Here is a 12,913-nt window from a genome sequence, read left to right as displayed (position 1 = left end):
TTGTAATGTGTGTTTCTTTAGGTTCACGGTACAGAGGAAGGGTCAAAATAGCAACAGGGTCATAAAACTACTCCTGGAAATGCCAATAGCTCCTACGAAAGCCTTGTCAAATATGTGTTCTTCGGCGGCGAAATGTCTTGTAATACGACCCCAAGTAGAGATGGGGCGTCTTATACATATTTCGCCCAAGAACATATTTGACAAAAAAACATTCAGGAATGATTTGACCCTTCTTCTGTACCATGAACCTAAGGAAACACATATTTGACAAGGCTTTCGTAGGAGTTGTGGGCATTTCCAGGAGTAGTTTTATGACCCTGGTGTTAGTTTGACCCTTCTTCTGTACCATGAACCTAAGGAAACACACATTTGACAAGGCTTTCGTAGGAGTTATAGGCATTTCCAGGAGTAGTTTTATGACCCTGGTGTTAGTGTGACCCTTCCTCTGTACCGTGAACCTAAGGCAACACACATTTGACAAGGCTTTCGTAGGAGTTGTGGGCATTTCCAGGAGTAGTTTTATGACCCTGGTGTTAGTTTGACCCTTCTTCTGTACCATGAACCTAAGGAAACACTCATTAGAACTCGACTGACCCCCTCTTTAACCTTTAGAAATTGTTAATGTGAGACGCGATATTGTCTTATAATGCCAACCATAGTATTTCGCCCAGTCACTCAAACTCAACAGATCCCTGAGTTACATTTAGAAATTGTTGTTTAGAAATTGTTCTTTATAAATTGTTAATGTGAGACGCGATATTGTCTTATAATATCAACCTATTTCGCCCAGTCACTCAAACTCAACAGATCCCTGAATTACATCCTGCACCTCAATGTCATTCCCCCGTCCCTCCACTCAACTTTTTTTTCTTTAACTTCCACTGCCTCTCCGGTTACTACTGCACTCACTTCCTCAACCACGCCTCCTTGCAGTTACCTTAATCTCCATCTTCTTCACCTTAATACCATCTCCATCACCCTTTAAACCGTCCGCTGCGATTGCCACGGATTTCGCCTTCACTGGTAGCCTGGTAACATAGAGTCCCAGGTTTATCTCTGCCTCTGTGGTGGATAATGGAGTGTTTCCCATGTGGTATCGGTGTGCTGGATATCCCCTCCCAAGGTGCAGGACTTTACATTTTTCTTCATTGAATTGTAGAAGCCACTTTTTTTATCCACTCCTGTAGCTTGGTGATGTCTTCTGGTAGGAAATCCGCAGCCAAGGGGTTAAATCACCTCATGCAACCACACACCGATCCTCTACCTCCAATAAGATCGTTGTCCTAAAGGCATGGCGTACGCTTTCTGCCCTTTGTAAATAGTTATTAGCCCGGTAGCAGCGACGGGCCAAATTTGTGCCATGATTTAAACCCCCCAAAATAGATGATACATAAACTGATCACAAATGCTTCGATATATATCATGAAATGGTTTGTGTGAGTGGTGATTTTTTCTCACTTTTCTCGCTTAGAGGGACCATTAAGAAACAGGATCCCCGCTGCTACCAGGTTAGAATATACTTCAGTCACGCGTAAAACCTAATTCACCAGCAACCGTCGTTAATGCCACTCCACCACCACTAAGGTAATCTAATTAGACTCCTGTCACACCTCTCTCCCAGCACAGTACACAATTACATCGTCATCTTAGCCGCCGACATCACGACCTTCACGCAACATATACACTGTGCCCCTCCATGCACCATCTCCCTCCCCACCTTCACGCGCCATCACCACCACCTCCGCGAGTCACGAGTCCCTTCACCAGGTCACTCACCGTCACACCGAGAAAATACTTATATTTCCTCCACTCGTTATTCACTGTTCCACCACCTTCACTCCCCACCCCCACACACACACACCACAACCATTTACTGTTTCAACACATCCACCACCACCAACATTTAATCCTCCACCACCTCTTATAACATCCAGGGCTCATATTCTTAAACATTTGGGGGCTTCTTGCAGTACTGTCAAACGCTTTCATACCTAACATCAACTACTTCCAAAGCCCGAAAAGGAGATCAATCGGGTTCTAATGAGTGTTTTCTTATCTTCACGGTACAGAAGAAGGGTCAAACTACCACCAGGGTCATAAAACTACCCATGGAAATGTACACAACTCCTAGAAAAGCCGGACGAAATGTTTAAAAATATGACCCTTAACACACACACATATTATAAGGCTTTCACAGAGGTCTTGGCCATTTCCCTAGGCAGTTTTGCAAGCCTTGTGATACTTTGAGGTATTTGCACCGTGAATGTGAAAAACGCTCAAGAGAAACCAACTAATCTCCTCTATGACCCACCCCTCCCCATTATCCCTCTAAACCACAAAACAACAACACCTTCCCACCCTTCCCCGTCACATCCCCACCCCTCCCCATTCCCCCTCAAAACCCCAAAACAACAACACCTTCCCACACTTTCCCGTCACATCCCCACGCCTCCCCATTCCCTTCAAAGCCGCAAAACAACGACGCCTTCCCATCCTTCCCCGTCATAACCCCACCCCTCCCTATTCCCCCTCAAAACCCCAAAACAACGCCTTCCCACCCTTCCCCGTCACATCCCCACCCCTCCCCATTCCCCCTCAAAACCCCAAAACAACAACGCCTTCCCACCCTTCCCCGTCACATCCCCACCCCTCCCTGCTCCCCGCAAACCCCAAAACAGCAAAGCCTTCCCACCTCTCCCCGTCATAACCCCACTCCTTCCCACTTCGCCCGACCCTGCCCAGCTACTATTACCCGACACCATGAGCAAAATGACAGCAAGGTAGCGACATGTTGACCGGGATCAATATATAGTTAATTAAATCTTGTGACCACCGGAGAGAGAGAGCGTGCAATGAAAATGGAAGGACGGGAGGAAGAGGACGGAGGAGAGGAAGGAGAAAAAGAGGGAGGAAATGAGGGAAAACTACTAGGGAGAGACAAGTGTGCGTGCAGAGGGAGGGAAGGGTGGGAGAGAGGAAGGCAGGAGAGATAAAAAAATAAAAAAATAAAATAAAAGGGAGGGAAGAGGAAGACTTGAGGGGAAAAAAGATGAGGTTCAGGTGGAGGAGGAGGAGAAAGGGGAGGAGGAGGAGGAGGAGGAGCCACATCTGGTTCTTATCCGTCAACATCCTCCCGTGTGTGTGTGTGTGTGTGTGTGTGTGTGTGTGTGTGTGTGTGTGTGTGTGTGTGTGTGTGTGTGTGTGTTCCATTCCTTCCTTCCCATACGAGTCACGTCACCCCACGTCAGTTCAGGCTGTTCCACACACACACACACACACACACACACACACACACACACACACACACACACATACACACACACCTTCCTGTCACGTGGGCGAGGGGAAGGAAAAGAAAGAGAATGCAAAATATGTGTATGGAGAGAAGAAAAGAAGGGAAAGGAAAGAAAATGGGAGGAAACGAGAGAAAACGAGGAGAGATGAAAGTAAAAAGAGGAGAAAGGGAGAGAAAGGGGTTTGAGAAGATATCAAAGAAAGAAGAATAAGGAGGAGAAAGAGGAAGACGGACAAGTATTCAAGAGGGAAAAGAGGTAGAGAGAGACGATTTGAAAATGAAGATAAAGAAATTGTAAAGGAAAGAAGAGCTATAAGATGATGGCATGAGGTAAGGCTGCGTTTACATAGAGCTATACTATACTATACATAGAGCTATACTATACTATACCTCTTTCTCCTCCTTATTCTTCTTTCTTTGATATCTTCTCAAACCCCTTTCTCTCCCTTTCTCCTCTTTTTACCCGTATACTATACGGGTATACGGGCACGTTTTCAGGGGGCACGCGTATAGCTGGAATCGAACAAAGGGAATTCCATATACCGCGCTACATAGGAGGGCACTATACGAAATGCCGTATAGCTGCGTATAGTATAGTATAGCGAGAATCGAACATGTTCGATTTTCGTGCACCGTATACCGCCAGATAACCATCGTGCTTAGTTGTGGCAGGCTGTATTTTTTCCAAGGTAAGTTAATAAATACATAGATTATTGAGATGATCGATCAGGTTCTGAAATGTGGTGTGGAACTCCCCCAACTCAGGTCTCATTTGGAAGTGCTGTCGTACCCATGTTTTTCTTTTCTTCCCATGTCTCTCCTCAGCCTCCATCAGTAAAAAGAGAGCCACATCTTCGTCTGAAGAATCCATGTTGACGGCATTCGACTGGAAGTATAGTGTACGTGTGCAGCCCTATGTAACCCGCCGTGTCCGTATAGAGTATAGCGTATAGCGTATACCGAATAGCGAATATCGTATACCGTATACCGTATAGTTCTATGTAAACGCAGCCTAAGAGCGTCAATGAAGGTGGGAAGGGAGATAAGGGGAGGACCGAAAGAGAAGATAAGGAGAGGAGGGGAAGGAAAGGGAGAGAGTGGGAGAGTGTGGTACTGGTTGAGGGAGGGAGGTATAAAAAGGAGGGTGCGTGGTGGTAAATTATGAGAATATACACCGGAATGAGGACGAAAGAACGGAGATAAAAATGATAAAAGAAAATGGGAAACAAGAAAACCACGCGACGTAGATAAGGAGGAAGAAGAAGAAGAAGAAGAAGAAGAAGAAGAAGAAGAAGAAGAAGAAGGAGGAGGAGGAGGAGGAGGAGGTATACAAGTTAATTAAAATACTGGAGCAGGTAATTGGTAAGTACGTGAGAGAGAGATACAAGTTAATTAAAATACTGGAGCAGGTAATTGGTAAGTACGTGAGAGAGAGAGAGAGAGAGAGGGGTATACAAGTTAATTAAAATACTGGAGCAGGTAATGGGTAAGTACGTGAGAGAGAGAGGTATACAAGTTAATTAAAATACTGGAGCAGGTAATGGGTAAGTTAATTAAAATACTGGAGCAGGTAATGGGTAGAGAGAGAGAGAAGATAAAAGAAACGTAATAAGTAATAATAATAATAATATGGAGGAAGGATCGAGAGAAAAAGAGAATATTAGGAAGAAAATTGATCCAGGGAAGTTAACAAAATCATCTCCAAAATGTGGTTAGGGTGGTGCGTCATCTCCCAATCTTCTTCCTCCTTCTCCTCTTCCTCCTCCTCTTCTTCTTCATTTTCTTCTTCCTCTCCTTTTTCTTTCTTCTTTTTCTTTTCTTCTTCCATCATCTTCTTCTTCTTCATTTTCTTCTTCCTCTCCTTTTTCTTTTTTTTCTTCTTTCTTCCGTCTTTTTATTTTGCTCTTCTTTCGTTTTCTTCTTCTTCCTCTTCATTTTCTTCTTCCCTCTTCCATCATCTTTTTCCTCTTCTTTTTCTTCTTCTTCTTCCTCTCCTTTTTCTTTTTTTTCTTTCTTCCGTCTTTTTATTTTCCTTTTCTTTCGTTTTCTTCTTCATTTTCTTCTTCCCTTTTCCATTATCTTTTTCCTCTTCTTTTTCTTCTTCTTCTTCTTCTTTCTCTTCATTTTCTTCTTCCCTCTCCCATCATCTTCTTCTTCTTCTTCTTCTTCTTCTTCTTCTTCTTCTCCTCCCATTCATTATTATCCTTCATTTTTTCTTATTTTCGTCTTTAAAAAATTACCTTCGTTTTCCCTCTCCCTCCTCTGCCTTTGTTTCTCCCTTCTCTCACTCCATTTTCTCTCCTTCCACCTCCTTTTTCTCTCCCTGCAACCCATCCGCTCCCCTTCCCCTCACTTGTTTATCCCCTTACCCCCTTCCTCATCCTATTCCCTCCTTCTTGCGTCACCTCTCCCCTGCTATGACACCCCCCTCCCCCTCCTCGTCCCTATCTCATGTTATAAATGCGTTGGCCCAGGAACACAAACATTACGCTCGGTATTATAAGACACACTCGCTTCCCCTATCACCTATTTCTAAAGGTCAAAGAGGGGGTCAGTCGGGTTCTAATGAGTGTTTCTACAGGTTCATGGTACAGAGGAAGGGTCACACTACCACCAGGCTCATAGAACTACTCCTGGAAATGCCCACAACTCCTACGAAAGCCTTGTCAAATTAGTGTTCTTGGGCGATGAAATGTCTTAATACACGGCCCTACGCCTCCTCCTCCTCCAGGTGGGCACACGTGTCAGCCCATGGGATTAGCTAGTTAGTGAGAGAGAGAAAGAAAGATTAAATAACCCCATAAAGTGTAGAGAAAATAATATATAATGCACACTTATTTGCGTGGCGAACGGTAAGCGAGCTGGCATTAGAGGGAGGAGGGAGGAAGAAGGGTGATGGAGGAAATAGGGGAGAGGGAAAGATCAAAAAGGGGAAGGGGGAAGGATTACAGGGGAAGGGGGGAGGGGAGAGGAAGATCAAAGCCAGAGAGAATGAAGGAAGCGAGGGGATGGAGGGGGGGAGGGGGGAGGGACTGAGAAAGGGGAGGGAGAACCGATGTAATGGAGGAGGGGGGGAGACGGAACTGAGAAGGGGAGGGAAGATATGGAGAGAGGGGAGGGAGAACCGGAGATAATGGGGAATGGAGGGAGGGAGGGGGGGAATGAACTGAGAAAGGGGAGGGAAGGTATGGAGAGAGGGGAGGGAAGGTATGGGGAGAGGGGAGGGAGAAGTAGTGAGGAAAATGAAGCTAAATAACGACCATCACTCACCTTAATTAGTACAGGTAACCTTTATCTCCCCCACCCCTCCCCTCTCTTTTCTCTCCTCCCTTTCCCTCTCAGTCATTTCCTCCATTCCCCTCCCTCACCTGCCCTAACACTCTCTCTCTCTCTCTCTCTCTCTCTCTCTCTCTCTCTCTCTCTCTCTCTCTCTCTCTCTCTCTCTCTCTCTCTCTCTCTCTCTCTCTCTCTCTCTCTCTCTCTTCCCTTCGGCACAATGCAAATGTTATCTCCATCAGACAGTGGCGGTGGAGAATGATGGGGAAGGAAGGGAATGGTGGGGAAAATGGTAGTGGGGGGAATGGTAGGGAAAAGAGTAGCAATGGTTGGGGATGCTAGGGTTGGGGATGCTGGGGGTGGGGAGCTAGGCGGTGGGGAGTGTCTCATCCTGTCACCACCCCACATCCACCCAAACCCTTAATTCCTTTCATCCCTCAATCATATCAGTTTTCCCGGTGTAAGTTGTGTCCCATTCTTGCTAAACCGCTACTTGGTATATTTTCTTCCCATTTTCTTCTCCATATTTCTCCCTCCTTTTTGCTTTACTTGTTTTCCCATACTTTATTTTTCTTCTGCCTTTTTTCTTTTCTTATTTTTTATTATCCTTCATTCTACCTTATCTTCCCTGTTATTCCGATTCTCCCTCTACCTTCCCTTCCCTACTCTTCCTTTCCATTCCATCCTTCTACCTTCCCTTCCCTGTTCTTCCTGTCCTTTCCTTTCCTTCCTTCTACCTTATCATCCCTGTTCTTCCTTCCCTCTACCTTCTCTTCCCTGTTCTACCTGTCCTCTCATTTCCTTCCCTGTTCTTCCTGTCCTTTCCTTTCCTTCCCTCTACCTTCCCTTCCCTGTTCTTCCTGTCCTTTCCTTTCCTTCCCTCTACCTTCCCTTCCCTGTTCTTCCTGTCCTCTCCTTTCCTTCCCTCTACCTTCCCTTCCCTGTTCTTCCTGTCCTTTCCTTCCCTCTACCTTCCCTTCCCTGTTCTTCCTTTTCATTCCGTCCATACTACGTCCCCTTCCCTGTCATTCCTGTCCTGTCCTTCCCTCTACCTTCCCTTCCCTGTTCTTCCTGTCCTCTCCTTTCCTTCCCTCTACCTTCCCTTCCCTGTTCTTCCTGTCCTGTCCTTTCCTTCCCTCTACCTTCCCTTCCCTGTTCTTCCTGTCCTTTCCTTCCCTCTACCTTCCCTTCCCTGTTCTTCCTCTCCTTTCCTTCCCTCTACCTTCCCTTCCTGTTCTTTTCCCTTCCCTGTTCTTCCTGTCCTTTCCTTTCCTTCCCTCTACCTTCCCTTCCCTGTTCTTCCTGTCCTATCATTTCCTTCCCTCTACCTTCCCTTCCCTGTTCTTCCTGTCCTCTCCTTTCCTTCCCTCTACCTTCCCTTCCCTGTTCTTCCTGTCCTCTCCTTTCCTTCCCTCTACCTTCCCTTCCCTGTTCTTCCTGTCCTCTCCTTCCCTACCCACTACCATCCCTTCCCTAATCTTCCAGTCCTCTCCTTCCTTCCTCTACCTTCCCTTCCTGTTCTTCCTGTCCTCTCCTTTCCTTCCCTCTACCTTCTCTTCCCTGTTCTACCTGTCCTCTCATTTCCTTCCCTGTTCTTCCTGTCCTTTCCTTTCCTTCCCTCTACCTTCCCTTCCCTGTTCTTCCTGTCCTTTCCTTCCCTCTACCTTCCCTTCCCTGTTCTTCCTGTCCTCTCCTTTCCTTCCCTCTACCTTCCCTTCCCTGTTCTTCCTGTCCTCTCCTTTCCTTCCCTCTACCTTCCCTTCCCTGTTCTTCCTGTCCTTTCCTTCCCTCTACCTTCCCTTCCCTGTTCTTCCTGTCCTCTCCTTCCCTTCCCTCTACCTTCCCTTCCCTGTTCTTCCTGTCCTTTCCTTCCCTCTACCTTCTCATCCCTGTTCTTCCTGTCCTTTCCTTCCCTCTACCTTCCCTTCCCTGTTCTTCCTGTCCATTCCTTCCCTCTACCTTCCCTTCCCTCTTCTTCCTGTCCTTTCCTTCCCTCTACCTTCCCTTCCCTGTTCTTCCTGTTCCTTTCCTTCCCTCTACCTTCCCTTCCTTGTTCTTCCTCTCCTTTCCTTCCCTCTACCTTCCCTTCCCTGTTCTTCCTGTCCTTTCTTTTCCTTCCCTCTACCTTCCCTTCCCTGTTCTTCCTGTCCTTTCCTTTCCTTCCCTCTACCTTCCCTTCCCTGTTCTTCCTGTCCTTTCCTTCCCTCTACCTTCCCTTCCCTGTTCTTCCTGTCCTTTCCTTTCCTTCCCTCTACCTTCCCTTCCCTGTTCTTCCTGTCCTTTCCTTCCCTCTACCTTCCCTTCCCTGTTCTTCCTGTCCTTTCCTTTCCTTCCCTCTACCTTCCCTTCCCTGTTCTTCCTGTCCTTTCCTTCCCTCTACCTTCCCTTCCCTGTTCTTCCTGTCCTTTCCTTCCCTCTATCTTCCCTTCCCTGTTCTTCCTGTCCTTTCCTTCCCTCTACCTTCCCTTCCCTGTTCTTCCTGTCCTTTCCTTCCCTCTACCTTCCCTTCCCTGTTCTTCCTGTTCCTTTCCTTCCCTCTACCTTCCCTTCCCTGTTCTTCCTGTCCTGTCCTTTCCTTCCCTCTACCTTCCCTTCCCTGTTCTTCCTGTTCCTTTCCTTCCCTCTACCTTCCCTTCCCTGTTCTTCCTGTCGCCTCCTTTCCTTCCCTCTACCTTCCCTTCCCTGTTCTTCCTGTCCTTTCCTTCCCTCTACCTTCCCTTCCCTGTTCTTCCTGTCCTCTCCTTTCCTTCCCTCTACCTTCCCTTCCCTGTTCTTCCTGTCCTTTCCTTCCCTCTACCTTCCCTTCCCTGTTCTTCCTGTCCTTTCCTTTCCTTCCCTCTACCTTCCCTTCCCTGTTCTTCCTGTCCTTTCCTTCCCTCTACCTTCCCTTCCCTGTTCTTCCTGTCCTGTCCTTTCCTTCCCTCTACCTTCCCTTCCCTGTTCTTCCTGTCCTTTCCTTTCCTTCCCTCTACCTTCCCTTCCCTGTTCTTCCTGTCCTCTCCTTCCCTCTACCTTCCCTTCCCTGTTCTTCCTGTTCCTTTCCTTCCCTCTACCTTCCCTTCCCTGTTCTTCCTGTCCTTTCCTTCCCTCTACCTTCCCTTCCCTGTTCTTCCTGTTCCTTTCCTTCCCTCTACCTTCCCTTCCCTGTTCTTCCTGTCCTTTCCTTCCCTCTACCTTCCCTTCCCTGTTCTTCCTGTCCTTTCCTTTCCTTCCCTCTACCTTCCCTTCCCTGTTCTTCCTGTCGCCTCCTTTCCTTCCCTCTACCTTCCCTTCCCTGTTCTTCCTGTTCCTTTCCTTCCCTCTACCTTCCCTTCCCTGTTCTTCCTGTTCCTTTCCTTCCCTCTACCTTCCCTTCCCTGTTCTTCCTGTCCTCTCCTTTCCTTCCCTCTACCTTCCCTTCCCTGTTCTTCCTGTTCCTTTCCTTCCCTCTACCTTCCCTTCCCTGTTCTTCCTGTCCTCTCCTTTCCTTCATTCTACCTTCTCTCCCCTGTTCTTCTCTTCCCTTCCCTCCCCTTCCCTTCAGAGCAATCAGTGTCGGTAAATATTTGTAAACAGCCCCAGTTTCTTCAGGTCGATATATGTGTAAGCGTTGATGGTACTCTGTGTGTGTGTGTGTGTGTGTGTGTGTGTGTGTGTGTGTGTGTGTGTGTGTGTGTGTACATTAGGAAAACCAACATATATGAGAACGAATAAGACAGAAACTAAACTAAGCGATTAGTCGAGAATAGAAACAAGAGCAACGGAGAAATACTGTTGCTTAAGAGGTACTTCACACACACACACACACACACACACACAGACCACCACCCCTACTCTTTCCCATTCAAGTCACAGCTGTTGTTGCTGATTATACCCACCCACCAGCACCACCCACTTCACCTTCACCTCCCATCTGCTTCCACCTACTCCAAAACAACCCACCTATCCATCCATCCCACTAAAACCTATCCAATCCTGTTCGCCAAATAACCAAAACCCTATCCAATCTATCCGTCTCCCCTCTCCCTCACCCCTCTCAAATCATACCGACCTCTACCCCCGCCCCGCCCCGCCCGTTGTGCCAGCCAGCCAGCCAGCCAACGAGCCCCATCACAACCGCTATATCCCAGTGTCTTCCTTCTCTTCGTCCCAATAATAATCCGGGAGAATGTCACACGCTGCGGCCCATACACAAAGAGAGAGAGAGAGAGAGAGAGAGAGAGATGGGGGAATGGGGAAAGGAATCAATTAAGGGCCGTATGTGAGGGGAAAAGGGAGAGGAGAGAGAAAAAGGGAGGGAGGAAGGAAGGAAGGAAGAGAGAGAGAGAGAGAGAGAATATAGGAGGAGGAGGAAAGGAAGGAGGGAGAGGAGGAAAGGGAAGAAGAGGAAGAGAAGGAGGAGGAACAAGGAAAAAAAAGTGGGAAGAGGAATGAGATAATGAAGAGAGAGAGAGAGAGAGAGAGAGAGAGAGAGAGAGAGAGAGAGAGAGATTAAAAGTAAACTACGTGACAAGGTGTGAAAATACCGTAGAAGCGGAACGAAGGAATTATTGTATGATGAGAAAACACACACACACACACACACACACACACACACATACACCGTGCCACTCCAAACGAGACAGCGAGGCACCTAAGTAATAACCAGAATAATCATGCCCTGAAACGCAGGTACAGAACATTCCACCCCGTCACGCACGCACGCACCAACACCACCTCCTTCACTGACCCTTGTCCTCCTAACTAATGGGGAGCATACGACGGAGGGGCGCGTTGCTTCACTCACTCGCCACCTCCACTCCCCACCATCCTCCCCATCCAATTTCACCCCTATCATTATCATCCCATCCCGCCCCCACTCCATCAAATCCTCACCCCATCATCCCCATCCCATCCCGCCATTACTACCATCCCATCTAGCCTCCACTCCATCAAAACCTATACCCCCCGTCGACCCCCATCCCCCTCCGATCTTCAATGTTTACACCTTTCACCCCTATCGAAACTAGTCACCCCCTTCCTCACCCTTCCCCACTGCTCTTACCTGCACCTGCCCCCCCCCCCCCCCCATCATGACAGGTAAGTGACACGTTGGCCAAGATCAATAGATAATTAGTTAATCTTTCCCGGCGCAGGTGTGTGTGTGTGTGTGTGTGTGTGTGTGTGTGTGTGATATATTGAGTATGAGGGAAGGTGTGTGTTTGCGTGTGAGGGGAAATTGCTACCGAGAGAGAGAGAGAGAGAGAGAGAGAGAGAATGGCCGTGAGCTACTAATAACCAACTCGCAAGAGACTGCCCAAATTTGGAAGCGTTTCAAACACTCCTCGCGCCTGCACACACACACACACACACACACACACACATAAGAAAGGCGAGGTGGTGGGTTGTCTCCTCTGGCCTCTATAGATAAGATAAAAGTCTTGGCGTGCTGATAAAAAAAGGGAGGGGAGGAGGGAGGGAAGAAGTGAAGAAGGGGGAAGGAGGAAGTAGTAATGAATATTGGTAGAGGTAGAGGAGGAGGAGGAGAAAAGGGAGGTGGAGGGAGCCCTATGGGAGTAAAGGGAATGAATGACCTGGGGGAGAGGGAGACTGGGCGCTGGACGGGGGGGAGCGAGAGTCAGACGTGAGGGTGAAGGAAGGCGAGGCGTCAGAGTCCGTGGCGGAGGGCTGGGCGTAGCACGGACATGAACGTGTGGCAGAGGGAGTGGTGGGAGGGGCGGGGCAAGAAGGGGCGGGGCGGGCGGGCCGGTAAGGAGGTGAGCAGCAACAGAAGTCGACGTTTTTCCGAGAGTTCTCCAGCAAGTCATAGCACCAGCCACGGCTAGATATCCCACCTACACTGTGAGTAACTGTAGTAGTAGTAGTAGTAGTAGTAGTAGTAGTAGTAGTAGTAGTAGTAGTAGTAGTAGTAATAGTAGTAGTAGTAGTAGCAGTAATAGTAGTAGTAGTAGTAGTAGTAGTAGTAGTAGTAGTAGTAGTAGTAGTAGTAGTAGTAGTAGACATTTTTAGAAGTGGTAGTAGTAGACATTTTTAGTAGAGGTAGTAGTCGTAATGTGTGGTGGTGGTGGTGGTAGTAGTAGTAGTGGGCTAGTTGTCGCAAAGGTGCCACGCCAATTATTATCAATAAGGAGTCATGAGTTAACAGTATTGTTCTCATTTTCGATGTAGGCTACTATAGTTACCTGTATTCTTATCTACACACACACACTGACTGACTGACGGAAGTGGATGGGTGTGGTATTCGCTGTCTAGCATACCGATACGATACAGTAAAATGTGTAACCTAACAATATGGAACAGTTAAACAAATGCTCTCTCTCTCTCTCTCTCTCTCTCTCTCTCTCTCTCTACCGATACGATACA

At 47.6% G+C, this 12,913-nt stretch overlaps 1 long non-coding RNA gene across 1 annotated transcript; it reads right to left on the bottom strand.

The window, feature by feature from the left end:
• Positions 1–8,727: 8,727 nt before the first annotated feature.
• Positions 8,728–10,342, bottom strand: LOC126985145 (uncharacterized). Its single transcript, XR_007738349.1, has 3 exons — positions 9,836–10,342; positions 9,584–9,705; positions 8,728–9,243 (listed from the first exon to the last, which is right to left on the bottom strand). It is a non-coding gene; the product is annotated as an uncharacterized LOC126985145 (long non-coding RNA).
• Between the last annotated feature and the right edge of the window lie 2,571 nt (positions 10,343–12,913).

Source organism: Eriocheir sinensis, chromosome 58, assembly GCF_024679095.1.
Source record: "Eriocheir sinensis breed Jianghai 21 chromosome 58, ASM2467909v1, whole genome shotgun sequence".
Lineage (NCBI taxonomy): Eukaryota > Metazoa > Arthropoda > Malacostraca > Decapoda > Varunidae > Eriocheir > Eriocheir sinensis.
The sequence above is the reverse complement of the archived record's forward strand: the minus strand, read 5'-3'. Positions and strand labels throughout refer to the sequence as shown.